The sequence below is a fragment of the Micropterus dolomieu genome, linkage group LG02, assembly GCF_021292245.1.
Source record: "Micropterus dolomieu isolate WLL.071019.BEF.003 ecotype Adirondacks linkage group LG02, ASM2129224v1, whole genome shotgun sequence".
NCBI lineage: Eukaryota > Metazoa > Chordata > Actinopteri > Centrarchiformes > Centrarchidae > Micropterus > Micropterus dolomieu.
Window position 1 is genome coordinate 13,609,594 of NC_060151.1, and position 13,862 is coordinate 13,623,455.

A 13,862-nucleotide genomic window follows, 5' to 3' on the forward strand; every position below is an offset into this window, starting at 1 on the left:
CTGCAGTCCTTTGTCATCCAAAGTTCAGTGTCTGGAACATGTCACACTTAGGTGAGACAAGGAGTATCCTTTTGATGTGGTAATAAAACAAAGAATAAGGTCAGTTGCCACGGAAACGTGTGTGGGGGGGCCAGTTTTGATAGGCTGTTCAGGGAGATGCCAATGGCTGGCTCGTGTCCCTTTGTCAGTTTAACAGTCAGGCCCCGCGTTATCAGCTTCGGAATCAAAATGGTGCCAGTTTTATGGTCGGGCTAGCACTTAGAGAAAGCAACTTTGACCCCTCCCCATCTTCTCTGGGGAGGAGAAAGGAATTTAGGGTAGCTCCACATTCATTCAATATAAAATGCACAAATCCACATCGTTGTTCACTACACAGGATAAGTGGTTGATGATGGATGAATGAATACATGTTTTCTTTTTCACGGGTGTGAAGCTCAGTCGTCTTTGAGGAACTCTGAACACACCTGTTCTCTGTTTTTCTCATGTTCTCTGTAGCTCTGCTGGATCCTGTGAGTCTTTTTTTTTTCTTTCCTTTTTTTAAATTTTATTGAAAAAGTACAAAACATACAAACAAGTTAGGGAATGGGTAAACGGATCCAAGACAATGAGGAAAAACCTACAATGGTGGAAATGAAACCATAGCACACTCAAACATAGCAGCAGACAATGTAAGTTACAAACAGGAAAATATATGTAAATAGATGCTTAAAGAAAAAAAAAAGAGCAAGATGAGACACTAAAAAAGCAAGGATTGAGATATAGATGAGAGCAGGTTTTTTGCCTTTCTGTTCATTATAACCATGGCTTTCAGCGACTTGAAGTAGTTGATAAAAGAACATATGAATACAGTAAAAGAGGGAGTACTGCCTTTCCACTTACAAGAATGTATGTGATATTTACCCAAATTAACAAGATTCATGGTATCCGAAATATGTGCATCCAAATTGTCCATAAAATAAATAAATATTGTATACAAAAGAAGGTAGTTTTTAAATTTTTAAGAACAGCTAATCATGGACATCAGACCAAAAAGAGGGTGTAAGGGCAGCTGAAAGACAAATGGTTAATGGTTTCAGCCTCTAAAGAACAAAAGATGCAAAGCTCCACCTCAAATTTAAATCTTTTGTTTAAAAGGTCACTAACAGGGTATATTGCTGTTATTATTTTAAAGTGCGTTTCCTTCACTTTAGGAGAAATAGGACATGAAAGGTAAAAGGAAAATGACTGTCTCCTTAAGGGAACCTCAATATTATCACGTACAGAGCATGAATGAAAGTCCCCAAAGTTTTGGATTTAAAAACCAGACTGATTGTTTTGTTATTGCATTTTTTGTCCATCAGTGGGACATCACCAACTTTTAAGGAAGTTGAATGACCCTGATGTTCCATAATAGAGAATTATGTGGTGAAATATTGTGAGTAAATATCATTTTTCCAAAATGTAGTGCTTGTTTGTGGAAATCAGACATCCTTACAGGAATTTTGGGCATATAATAATCACATTTCAACAGGAAAACAATCCCTCCAACCTTATTAAATATTTTGTTAGGGATATGGTACCATATAGATTCAGGTTGCGAAAACCATTTGACTCTAAACACCGCAATTAGATTCGAATTCCATGGCCCTATGACCCCCGTTTTCATAGTCCCTGACTAACTGAGATTTGCGTAGGTAATGAGTTTTGTTCCTCCATATAAACTTAAATATTATGGAGTTGGATGACCTAATAGCTTTAGACGGAGTGTATAGTGAATGGCATGGGTAGATAAGCCTAGATAACCCTTCAGCTTTGGATAGAAGAATTCGACCTAATAAGGATAGGTAACGTGTAAGCCAATGATTTAAGGATTTCTGAGCAGCATGTAGTCTGGGAAAAAATATTCAGAGCTTCTCTGTTTTGCATTTTTTTTGTTATTACTATGCCAAGGTATTTGACTTCAGCTTTGACCAGGATGTTGGCTATGCTGCTAAGCTCGTTATTATGGACAGCCAAAAGTTCACATTTTCTAAGGTTTAGAGTCAGACCAGATGCTTTAGTGAAAATACTTATTTTATCAATAGCTTTTGAAACCATATTCTTGTTTTTTAAAAACACTGCTGTATCATCAGCAAATTGACTGATTATCAGTTCCTTCCCCAATATTTCAATACCTTGGATGCCTGAGGAGTTTTTGAGGTGTATCGCCATCAATTACACAGCTAAGATAAATAAAAGAGGACTAATTGGGAAACCCTGCCGAATACCCCGATTAACTGGAAAACTCATTGAGAAGCCATGACTGAGGGATATACAACTGTTTATGTCGTTATAGAGCATTTTAATAACTCCACAAAAACTGTGGCCAAAGCCAAACATTTCCAATGCTTTGAGCAGAAAGGGGTGTTCTAAGGTATCGAAGGCTTTGAAAAAATCTAAGAATAAAATGAAACTATTGTGTGGGATCAGTGAGTTATAGTCAAGAATATCTAAGACTAAACGAATATGGTTGTGGATATTTCTCCCTTTGATAAATGCAGAATGTGTTTCATCAATTATTTTGATAAGCCCTTTCTTGAGTCTATTTGCATAAACATGAGCTAAGAGTTTATAATCCCCACAAAGGAGTGTAATAGGCCTCCAGTTGTCCAAGGATAATTTATCTATATTAGGTGATTAGGAGCGTGATTATCCCACGTTTCATAGTTGGCGACAGGGTAGAATTGCCTATGCATTCTTTGAAGGCATTGTAAATCAGATCTCGTATCCCAGTCCAAAAATGCTTATAAAACTCCGTAGTGAGGCCATCTGCACCTGGAGACTTTCCATTAGGCATCTGAGAAATAGCTGTGTCCAATTCTGTTAAAGAGATTGCATTTTCTGTAAGAGCTAGAAAATCTTCATCTATCTTTGGGGTCGAGTCCTTTAACAAATTGAGGAAATAGGTTGTATCTTGATTAGAGTATTTGGAGCTATAAAGAGTCCTATAGAAAGTATAAATGTGATTGTCAATCATATCTTGATCTTCACTCAGACAATCATCAACATACAGCTTATGTACTGCCTTCTTGGCTTGTCTATTTTTTTCCAAATTAAAAAAGTAAGAGGAATTCTTTTCCCCATCTTCAATCCATCTCGCCCTTGAGCGGATAAATGCACCTTCAACTTTTTTTTTATAAAGATCATCTAGCTCCAGCTGCAGCTGATGGAGTTCTAAATTTTTCTCTTCGTTAAGAGAGGTCTGGTTAGATCTGATGTCCAGTTGTTGCTTTCTTCTCAGACTGGCCAAATTCGTACCTTCTTGAATGCCAATAATCCTGACATTATATTTGAACCACTCCCATTTGTTCATTGGAGATAGATGATCTAGTAACTTAACCTCACTAATCAGAGGTAAGATCCTGTTATTAAAATAATAATTTTTCAACAGATTACTGTTGAATTTCCAGTGGAACAGTTTACGGTGTGGTAAGTTGTTACTAGATAAGATAGACAGAGTAATTACACAGTGGTCCGTTTGGGGAGAAGGACAGATATCGCAATCAGAGGACAAATCAGACAGGTTGCTTGATATTAACCAGAAGTCCATTCTAGAGCACTGGGTTCGACTTGTTGTTACTCCATGTGTATTGTTTTTTCTCTGGATTCAATTTACGCCAAATATCAACAAGATCAATTGATTTAGAAAAGTCAGCTATTTGAATGCGTGAGAGACAAAACGTGTAGGAAATCTGTCTTGCCATTCATCTGGGACCACATTAAAGTCACCAGCAACAATGACCTTTTCTGTAGAGTAAATATTCTTCCATTCGTCAATCTTGGTACCTAAAGTATCAATCAATCTCTTATTTCTGGCTCGATTATTAAAACCATATATATTGACCAGAATATAGTTGCAAAAATTTAGTTCAATAGTGACCATAAGCCAATGTTCCTCAGTATCACCTTTGTGGTCAATAATACTACCATCAAATTGATTTAATAAAATTGCCACACCTTCTGAATTTGAATTACCATGAGAAAGGAATATGTTGCCACAGTCCCATTGGGATTTCCAGAAATTAGTATCATTATCGATAGAATGTGTCTCTTGTAAGAAAAAACAGTTTACTTTTGGTTGCTCCTTACAAAAAAGAAAAATTGCCTTACGCTTTGTGCTATTTCTTAAACCTCTAACATTTAAAGATAACAAAGAGAACATACAGTATTGGTTGAGTGTGTTCACAAACTTAACGCAGGACAACTGTAGGAGATAACCTTCTCAAAACAGGTTAATAACCAGTCACTATTTAACCCCATTGACTGGCTGAGAAGAACAAAGTTTAAAACAACTCAACTGTCAAGACCAGAAAACACTTGTGTACCATATGTTAAGTGTACAGGGACAGTCATTTAGGTCCAAGTAGGCCAAGCTAGAAGCTACATAAAAAATTGCAGCTATAACAGTTACAGAGTAAAGGCCTACCTCCAACAGCTGGCAATATAACTAAGACGATGCTGTTCTTCAGTTGACCAGCCAGCGGCCGTCAATGACGGCATAACCATCCCGAAGGTAGGCTTTAAGTCCCTTTTTCCTGGCTTGCTCCACTTTTGGCCAGAGACGAGCATGGGCTTCCTTGCAGAAGTCTTCTCTAAAGCGTATTTTTAAGTCGTTGCAAATCTAGGCATTTTTGGACATCTTCCAAACTTGATCGCGGACAGTTCTCATGGCAAACTGTAGTATGATCTGTCGAGGTCCGTCGGGTCTCACATTTTGACCCAACCTGTGCACAGTGTCCACCGTGTTCTGTAGATTTTCTGCTGGAAGGGGGACGACTTTGATCTTGATAACTTCTTCTCTGATGTTTTCTCTGTCTCTCTCGGGGACGCCGTTGAGTCGTAGCGACCATCTCCATTTATATCTTGCATGCTCCAGACACGATTCATGCAATGCTGCATTCTCCTTCTGCAACGAAGCTACCTGCTTCTTCTGGTTGTCCACATCCTCTACTATTCGTTTAACAACTTGCGTATTAGCGTCTACCGACTCTCTGATTTTAACAACAACGTCGGTATTTTCCTTAAGTTGCCATTCGAAGGCTTGGATATGGTCACTCTGAGCGTCAAACTTACGAGTCAGGTTTTGAATAGCGTTGAAGAGAACACTGTTGGAGATTTCCTCTACCTGGCCAGAAGACTTTTTAATTTTCTTCGGGTTCTGGCTTTTCAGCAGCGTATGTTGTCTGTCTGGTCGTGGGCCTTGAGCAAAGATCTGGGACATTTCTTCATTGGTTTGTTCCATCAAATCAATGTCTTCATCATCACATGCTTGCTGAAGAGCAGCAACGAGTACCCATGATCATTGCTAGCTCCAGTCATAGCGATACAGTATAAGCTGAAGGAGGCAATTAAAAATGAAAATTAAAAATGGTCTAGCTTGCTGTAAATGCTATGTGCCCGAGGCCTGTGGCGTTGACTTATAGTTTTTTGATAGTTTGAAGGTTTTTTAAGAGTCAATTTCCATAGCCTGCAAAAAGTACGACCGCTGACTCTGCCATATTGGCACGCCCCCTGATACTGTAAGTCACACTGAAGCTTTTTTTTTTTCTCTTCCTTTATTGACAAAATTTACATACAAAGTGACATAGATCAAACCAGTGTATAATTAACAAGGGAACAGACAAGATTGGAAGGTGATGTACACTAAAAATAAATAATAAATAAAGTAAATTAAATAAATTAAAAAGAGGTGGGAGAATAAGGAGCAAAGTAACAAAGTTTTGGAGTAAAGCTAGGGATTTTCGGTAAGGCTAAGGTCATCAACTAATTTAGAGAACTTAATAGCGTTCTTTTTCTTAATATGTTTAAAAGATGAAAAGTAAAGACACAGTTCCTTATGAAAAATGTAGAAATTTGGCCTCGATTTCATGAATTTGTTTTTATGTATAAAAAAACTTCCCGAGAATGATAATTGAATTGATAGCTAGGTCATGTAAGGGGTCTTTCAAAATTGTACCAAATATAACATTTTCCTTTGTTAGACTAGAAAAGTTTAAAACTTTAGGGAACAACCAATAATGCACATCTTCCCAGAAAGCATTAGCAAAAATACATTCATAAAACAGATGCTCTGTAGTTTCAATGTGGTCATCACAGAATGTGCGGTTATTGTGATCCAAACCAAAACGACTTCTCAAAAATTCAGCTGAGGGGTATATTCCATTCAGAACCTTAAAATGAACCTCCTTCGCTTTTGGTGCAATAGGAAATTTAAAAAATTTAGAACTTAGAGTCTCAGCCTCTTTTTTAGAGAAAATTAGAAAAATGGAATTTCTGTGGAAAGAAGGTGGATATAATTCTCTAATGTTTGCCTGATAATGAAGTTTGGTAATTTTATATTTATGAAATTGTGATCATTCACCAAAAGCGAAGGGAGATTAGGTTTCACAGTATTTTGAGATTAATTATATAATCGATGCAATTACAGCTTGAGGAATTGCCTTGACAACCTTGGCATACTGACCTCTGTCGAAAAGCTTAAATTTGGAACCAGTCCTCAAATGACAGAATGTTACCTGTACTGTCCAATAAGTCCATCACAGACCATATTCCTTTTTCTAGCCAAAGTGGGAAAAATATGAATTTATTTTTAAGTAACACATACCTGCAATTCCATATAGGGGTGTTGTGAGGAGTAAAATTATGTTTGTATATCTGTATATCTATATTTGTGTATCTCCAATACAGTAAAACTTGTTGATGAAACGAGGATAAATTGACAGGGAGCTTTTTTAGATCAAAGTCACATTGAAGAAGGAAATCAATGCCTCCTACCTTCATAAAAATTTTACTGGGAATATGAAACCAGAATTGTTTTTCGTGAATTAAAAAAGACCTTCACCAGTTTGTTTTAATAGTATCGTTAATGCACTCAATATCAATAGCCTTAAGTCCACCTTCTTCATATTCTTTAACTATAGTGCCTTTCTTAATATAGTGGGTTTTCTTTTTCCAGATATAATTGAAAATAGCTTGGTCTATGGCTTTTATTGCATTTTTAGGAAGCGATAAGGAGTAGGCTGGGTAGATGAATCGAGAAATGCTCTCCATTTTTGTAAGAAAAATTCTGCCTATAATAGAAATATCTCTTTGAGACCAGGAGTTTAAATAAGATTTGCATTTATCCAGATTATTCCAAATATTAAGATTATCAAGCGAGTTCTTATCCTTAGTAATGTGTATCCCTAGGTATTTAACAGCTGATTTTACAGGGAAATTACGAACTGATGTAAGGGTGGAATTGTGAATCGGAAAAACCTCACATTTGTTAAGGTTTAATTTTAAGCCAGATGCTTTCGAGAAGAAATGAACTGTGTGAAGAACCTTAGGAATTTGGTCACTGTCTTTCATAAATATAGTCGTGTCATCAGTTGGCTGATAGTTAGTTGTTTGTCTAGCACTGTTAATTTTTCGAAATGTTAATGTTTAACCAGAATGGAAAGTATTTCTGCTGCAGCGATGAAGCAGAAATACTGAAGCAGAGGGGAGATGGGGCAGCCTTGTTTAATGCCTTTCTCAATAGGAAACCTTGGAGATACACCTTGTGGTAACAACACAGTACTATTAGTGTCTTTATACAGTAATTTCACTATATTTTGAAATTATGGGGTACGAAACATAAATTGGTGTTCAATAATATCAAACGCTTTGAAAAAGTCAAGAAAAAGGATAAAACCATCGTCCTCGATTAAGTTATTGTAATCAAGTAAGTCAAGTACAAGTCGTATGTTATTGTGAATTGATCGTCCTTTTATGAACCCAGATGATTGAGTGATACCAATTTTTAGTCTGTTAGCGTAGATATGAGTTAAGATTTTATAGTCTAGTATAATGTTGAAACAGAGGTCTTTCAGATGTTCCCAGAAGTGTCTATATAAGTTACTTGTTAGACCATCTGAACCTGGAGACTTGTCAAAGGATAAACATTTCAAGGCATTTTCAACTTCAGTCCATTCTGATTCCAGCATCACATACATCTTTAAAACACCATTCTTTAGTGAGCTCGAAGAAAGCATCAGCAGCTGTACATGAATAAGAGGAAGAGTACAATTTACTGTAAAACTGAAATATTTCCTTAGAGATCTTATTAGGATCCGTACATTCTTGGTTTTCAATTAATAGAGTTTTTATAGTATTTCGTTCTTGTCTCTTTCTCTCCAATCTACAGAAATAGGCAGAACTCCTTTCACCCTCCTCTATCCACTTCGCTCTCGACCTGATATATGCTCCTTTAGTCTTATTAATGTAAATGCTGTCCAGTGAAGACTGCATGAAGGATCAGTTTTTGTTTGTCATCTACAGTTAACATAGGTTTATTACAAATTTGGTTGATTTCCTTTACAATTTCCATTTCCCCTTTTTTACTAGCTCTGCTTAATTTTTTGCTGTTTGAAATGGTGATTTGACGTACCTTGTATTTTAAGAATTCCCATTTCTCCCTATAATTTGTTAAGTTGCAATCTTTATGAATATCACTGATTACTAAAATAATTTCTTGACAGAATGGTTCATATTTAAGAAGGCTTGAATTGAACTTCCAATACCCTTTATTCCTTTGACTTGGATTTGTAGGAGTAAGAATAAGTTTAATCAAGGAGTGATCTGTTAAAGGTGCAGTGGAGATTGTGGAATTGGTCTCCAATTTAGACCCAGTATCTGACAGAAGCCAGAAATCTAATCTAGATTTAACTGAACCATCTGATTTGAACCAAGTAAAGGTTTGGCTATCAGGGTTAAGCGTGCGCCATACATCTCTTAGTAGAAATATATTAAAAAACTCAAGTAAAATAGGGTTGTAATGGTGCCCCTGATATTTTGAAAGGATTTCTATCAAGCCACTCATCAATCACCATATTAAAATCTCCTCCAAATACATAATCGACTTCAACCACACAAATTATCCAGTGACCATAAGCATCCTTCTTGGTAGTTACCACCTTCCCAGGAAAATTATTTGAGTATGGCGACACCTGCTGACCTATTTGTGCCATGGCTAAAGACTATTTTGTCTCCCCACTGATTTGACCAGAACTTTTCATCTGTGTTGTTAGAGTGAGTTTCTTTAAGAAGATAGAACTGTGCTTTTTCATTTTTACAAAACAAGAAAGTTGATTTCCTTTTTATAGAATCTCGTAACCCCCTAGCATTAAGTGAAACAAAGGATAATGTGGATTTCAGAAAAGAGAAAATAGAAAAAAAAAGTAAGACAAAAATAGGGAAAAAAGTTTAGTTGTATGAAGCCCCTGTCAGCAAGGAATATATACTGTGAACACCTGTAATTACCTGTACTCAACCAATGTCGAAATATTGAAACTTCTTATTCTTAAATTGTAAAGTGTATCAAAATATATCTATGGCAGCTTAACTTTAACCACCTTAATCTAAATTTGCAAATAACAAAAATAAACTTTCATAAAAATGTTGACTTTGAAGTGCATGCCTTCAATTGAGAGGAGGTATTCAACAGTCTAGTGTAAACATAACTTAAAATACTTTCCCCCTTCTCTTTAACATTTTATGGTGAATCAGGTTTGTTTTCTTCTTTTAAACTGCACAGCAATATATGCACCTTTTTGTAAAGTGAACAATGTTCAAATGTCTGAGTTGCAAATATTAGTAAACCCCTCCTGGGATGAGACTCTCAACGATGTGAGAGCATGAAGAGGGTGACATGTTTTAGATTTAACTTTATCTAGTCTGGAGTAACCCTGTTACCGTTGATGTAGCCCACATGTCCTCTGTAGTAGACATTCTTCCCTGCCGCTCTGGCTTGCTCCATCTTCGGCCATGCAGCAGCGCGTGCCTCTCTATCAGCTTTACAGAAGTCCTGTTTGAAGTGGATTCCGATATTTTTGCAGACCTTGGAGTTTTTGGACAGTTTCCAGATGGCATCAAGGTGATGCCTCATGGCGAACTGGATGATGCTCTGTCGGGGTCTCCCTTCTTCTCGTCTTCCGAGGCGGTGAACAGTATCGACCACCCATCGATGAGGCCCACTGCAGAGCGATTTCAGACAGAATACTGATGATTACGTCTCGGGTGTGCTCATCGTCTTTTTCTTTCAGGCCATGTATTTTGAGGTTCCAGCGCCTCTTGTATCGCTCTAACTCTGTTACTCTTTCCTTTAGTTCCTCGTTTTCTTTAAAAATATGGGGTGTCACGATCGTGGTGTGGAGGCAGGTTGGAGGACCAAAACGCAGGACACAGAGCGGAGCAGGTATAGTTCAACGAAGGGTTTTAATATAACCAAAAGCGAGCACACTTACAGGTGAGTGGCTGAATAAGAGAAATCCAAAATCCAAAATTACAGGGAGACGAGACAAGACAAGCAAGGCTGGTTACAGGCAGGCAGAGAGTGCGCGCACACACACACACGACAGACTGGGGGGTAACATGAACAATGACCGGACAAGGACAAGACAGAAACACCAGGTATATACACAGGGACTAACGAGCAGGGCGGGAGCAACACAGGTGACAGACATGAGACTAACGAGGCACAGGCAGGGAGAGAGAGCAGAGGAAAACAGAGAGACTTGACATGACAAGCAGACTATATAACAGATACTGGACACTAGACAGGACAGAACCCAAAACTCAACATACTAAGGCAGATACTAAACTCAAAAGTGCAACACAAAGGATGGCCAACCGGCAGAGCGTGACACGGGGCATTTCTTTTTCCACCGCTTGTATTTTCTCTTTCCATTCTTTGATGTCAGAGGCGTTCATCTCCACAAGTTTGGCAATGTTGGCCACCGTGATGGAGTTCTCCCTTAACTGCTCACCGAAATTATCAATTTTGGTGGTTAGCTTTTCTATAGCTTGGACCAGGGTTGTATGTGGGATTTCTTTCGTCTTTTGGGGCATTTTTATCTTTGCAGGAGGTGTTGCGACTTTCGTTGGGGTAACAGGGGGATTTTTCCTCTTACCGGCGTTGTTGGTCGACGTTTCCATCGGCGTGTAGTCGTGGTCACTCATGTTTGTTAGGCTCGAATCTGCACTTAGGCTAGCACCCGCTTTCCCGCTCAGAATGTTCGGTCAAAGTTATTTGAGGGCTCAACTTCTATTTCACAGCAGTGCACTTTCCAAAAGTCTGCTTTACTATTTTAAATTTGTTCGACTGTTAATACAATGTTTTTTAGGTAAATTTCGGGGCAATTGAGCAAGAGCTTACAATGTGCAGCCTGTCCGGTCCGCCATCTTGCCGGTTTGTCTCACACACACGCCCACCTCTATGGCGGGTGGATAGTGCCACGGATAATCTACCAAAGGAGACTGTCGTGTGACAGCTACGTGTGTGGATAGGCTACTCCGTCGCCAGTGCAAAACGTTGTTGATAAGCCTGTCAGGCTTGTTTTTTTTACAGAACTAATTCTTCTTTTTTCTTTTTTTTATTGGCGGTTGGAAAACTAGCCGAGAGGTGCATTAGTGCCACCAACTGGACTGGAGTGTGGAACCAGAGATTATTTTCAATACAAGGAGTACAGGCCTACATGCTCCAGCCTTTTTGTCATTAAAAGTGTTGCTGTAAAATTCTATTTTACACAGAAATTTAAAAGGAGGGTAATCTAATGGAAATAATATTTATCCAAGATATTAATCAACTTAATTTTGTAGGTTATGTCAGCTGAGAAGTTTACAACAGAAACTTCAATTCAAAAACTCAATTGTGGGTTTTACTTAATTAAATATTACATTGAGTGTGTTTTTACATTTATTTGTTAATAGACTATAGCTCTAACTTCAAAAATATAACTGAAGTAGTATATAGTTTAATCAAGGAAACTAAAAAAAAAAAAAAGTAAAATATCTCTTTCAACAAAAAGGTCTCCAACATGGTCACATACTCTGCTGTACTTTGCTGAAGATGATTAATTTTCTTGACGATTTAATTAAAATTAAAGCAATGTGAATGATGGAAGAAATACACTCCTGAGGAAAATATATATATATATATATAACCGGTAATATTTGTAATTTAATTGAGTAGCCTATAGGCCATGAAGTTATGCTATATTGTTGTATTATAGATTTCAGGGACAACTTGAAGTTCTAGCCTCCCATCTTTAATTTTTAACTGGCATGATGTTTACTTTTGGGTCTATTCTGTAGATTAAAATTATTCTTTTATCATTGACTTTGTGTACCCAACTATCATTTATAATATAAAAAATAGACCAACACCAAGCTACATGTTTTATTTACATCAATGTTTTACTCATATTTGATGCTGCCATAAATGTTTTGTTTTTCAATGGTTAACCATTTTAAAAACACAGCTTGAGCGGCAGTTTAATTGAGTGGTGGCGCAGCAAATTCAAACATGAAAACCAATCAAAAGCATCAGAACAGCAACAAACCTTACTAAACAACTGTGGCTGGAAATGGCAAAGGAAGACAATGTGCACATGAAATACACTCAAAGCAACAAAATGAATATTATTCAACATTTAGCCAAGCTTTTTAAAGAAAATATTCAGATGGCATCTTAAACATTTTCATAAGAAATTGTGATTTAATTACATATTTTACCAATCAGCCTAACTGTAACAGATAACACTTACATTTATTTTGTAATTAAATTATTTGACTAAATTGCATGTAAGTAGTTACTCCCCAACACTGCCTGTATGTTTGTCTACAGTTGAACATTAAATGGTGCTCTTCTTGGTATAGATTCATGGGAGCTTTATATTTATATGAGCATTAACAATAAACTATGCAGAGTGGTAAATTACGTTTGTATCATTGTATAATAGTATGCTGGTTTCTCTTAGTGTAGCATCCCGATGGAAAATTAAGAACTTCACTGAGGGTCTTAAGATTTTTAATTTGGTGTCTTGTACTTCAACAACAATGTAATTGCTAAAAAAAAAAAGTGCAGACATAAGGCAACATAGTATCTTATAACGCCTTTAGGATTACATTGATTAGTAACACATTAGCATGATCAAACTAATCCAAATCATTATGCTGAAATATACATTTAAAATACATTGTTGCCAATAAAATAACCAAAGGCAAATGCCTATAACAAATAATAATAGAAATAGAAAAAATAGAAAAGCATGAAACAGCTGTAATACTTCAATGATTAATTTTATAAGTAACTGTAGGCCTAATACAATCATTTTCACATTGTGGGGAAGTGAAAGCATTATCTTCTTCAGTGGAATTTTATAGGACAGTGAATCCAAACAACAAAGCACAACACAGGCAGAGTTCAGAGTTTCCAGTTGCCACAAGAATAAAAGCATTTAACACATGCTGTACAAAAAATGACTTGAATTCACTCAATAAAGTTCAGACTCAGACACTTCTTGAAAAAGAAATTGTTAGAGTGGAGGCTGAAACAAAGAAATTACAGGCCGAGCAGGAAAAGCTGGAACTTGAAAAACAAAAAAATATCATTAGAAATACAGTTGCTCCAACAACAGATAAGCAGGTCATCTTCGCCTATTTCTGAAGAGGATGGGCGGTCTTTTGTAATTCTGTAAATAAGCCTAATGGCAAATTGTGTGCAATGAATCAATGACAATTATATGTAAATTAAAAAAGAGTTTATTAGGAACCTACTGGACTTTCTTTGTGGCTTATTTTTTATGGCAGAATTATTTTAAGTGAAGCAATAGTTTATAACATTTATAAAGCATTAATAATACGTGTACGGACTAGTCGTCCACCGACATCTTCATGCCCTGCATGGTCCACAGGGTCGGCACCTTCCTCCGGCACCGGCTGATAGTGTTGCCTAGGGAGAGGGATCCTCTTGGTGACACAGATGTTGTGGAGGACAGTGCACGCTGCTATTACGATGCAGACTCGCTCAGGGTGCATCCGCA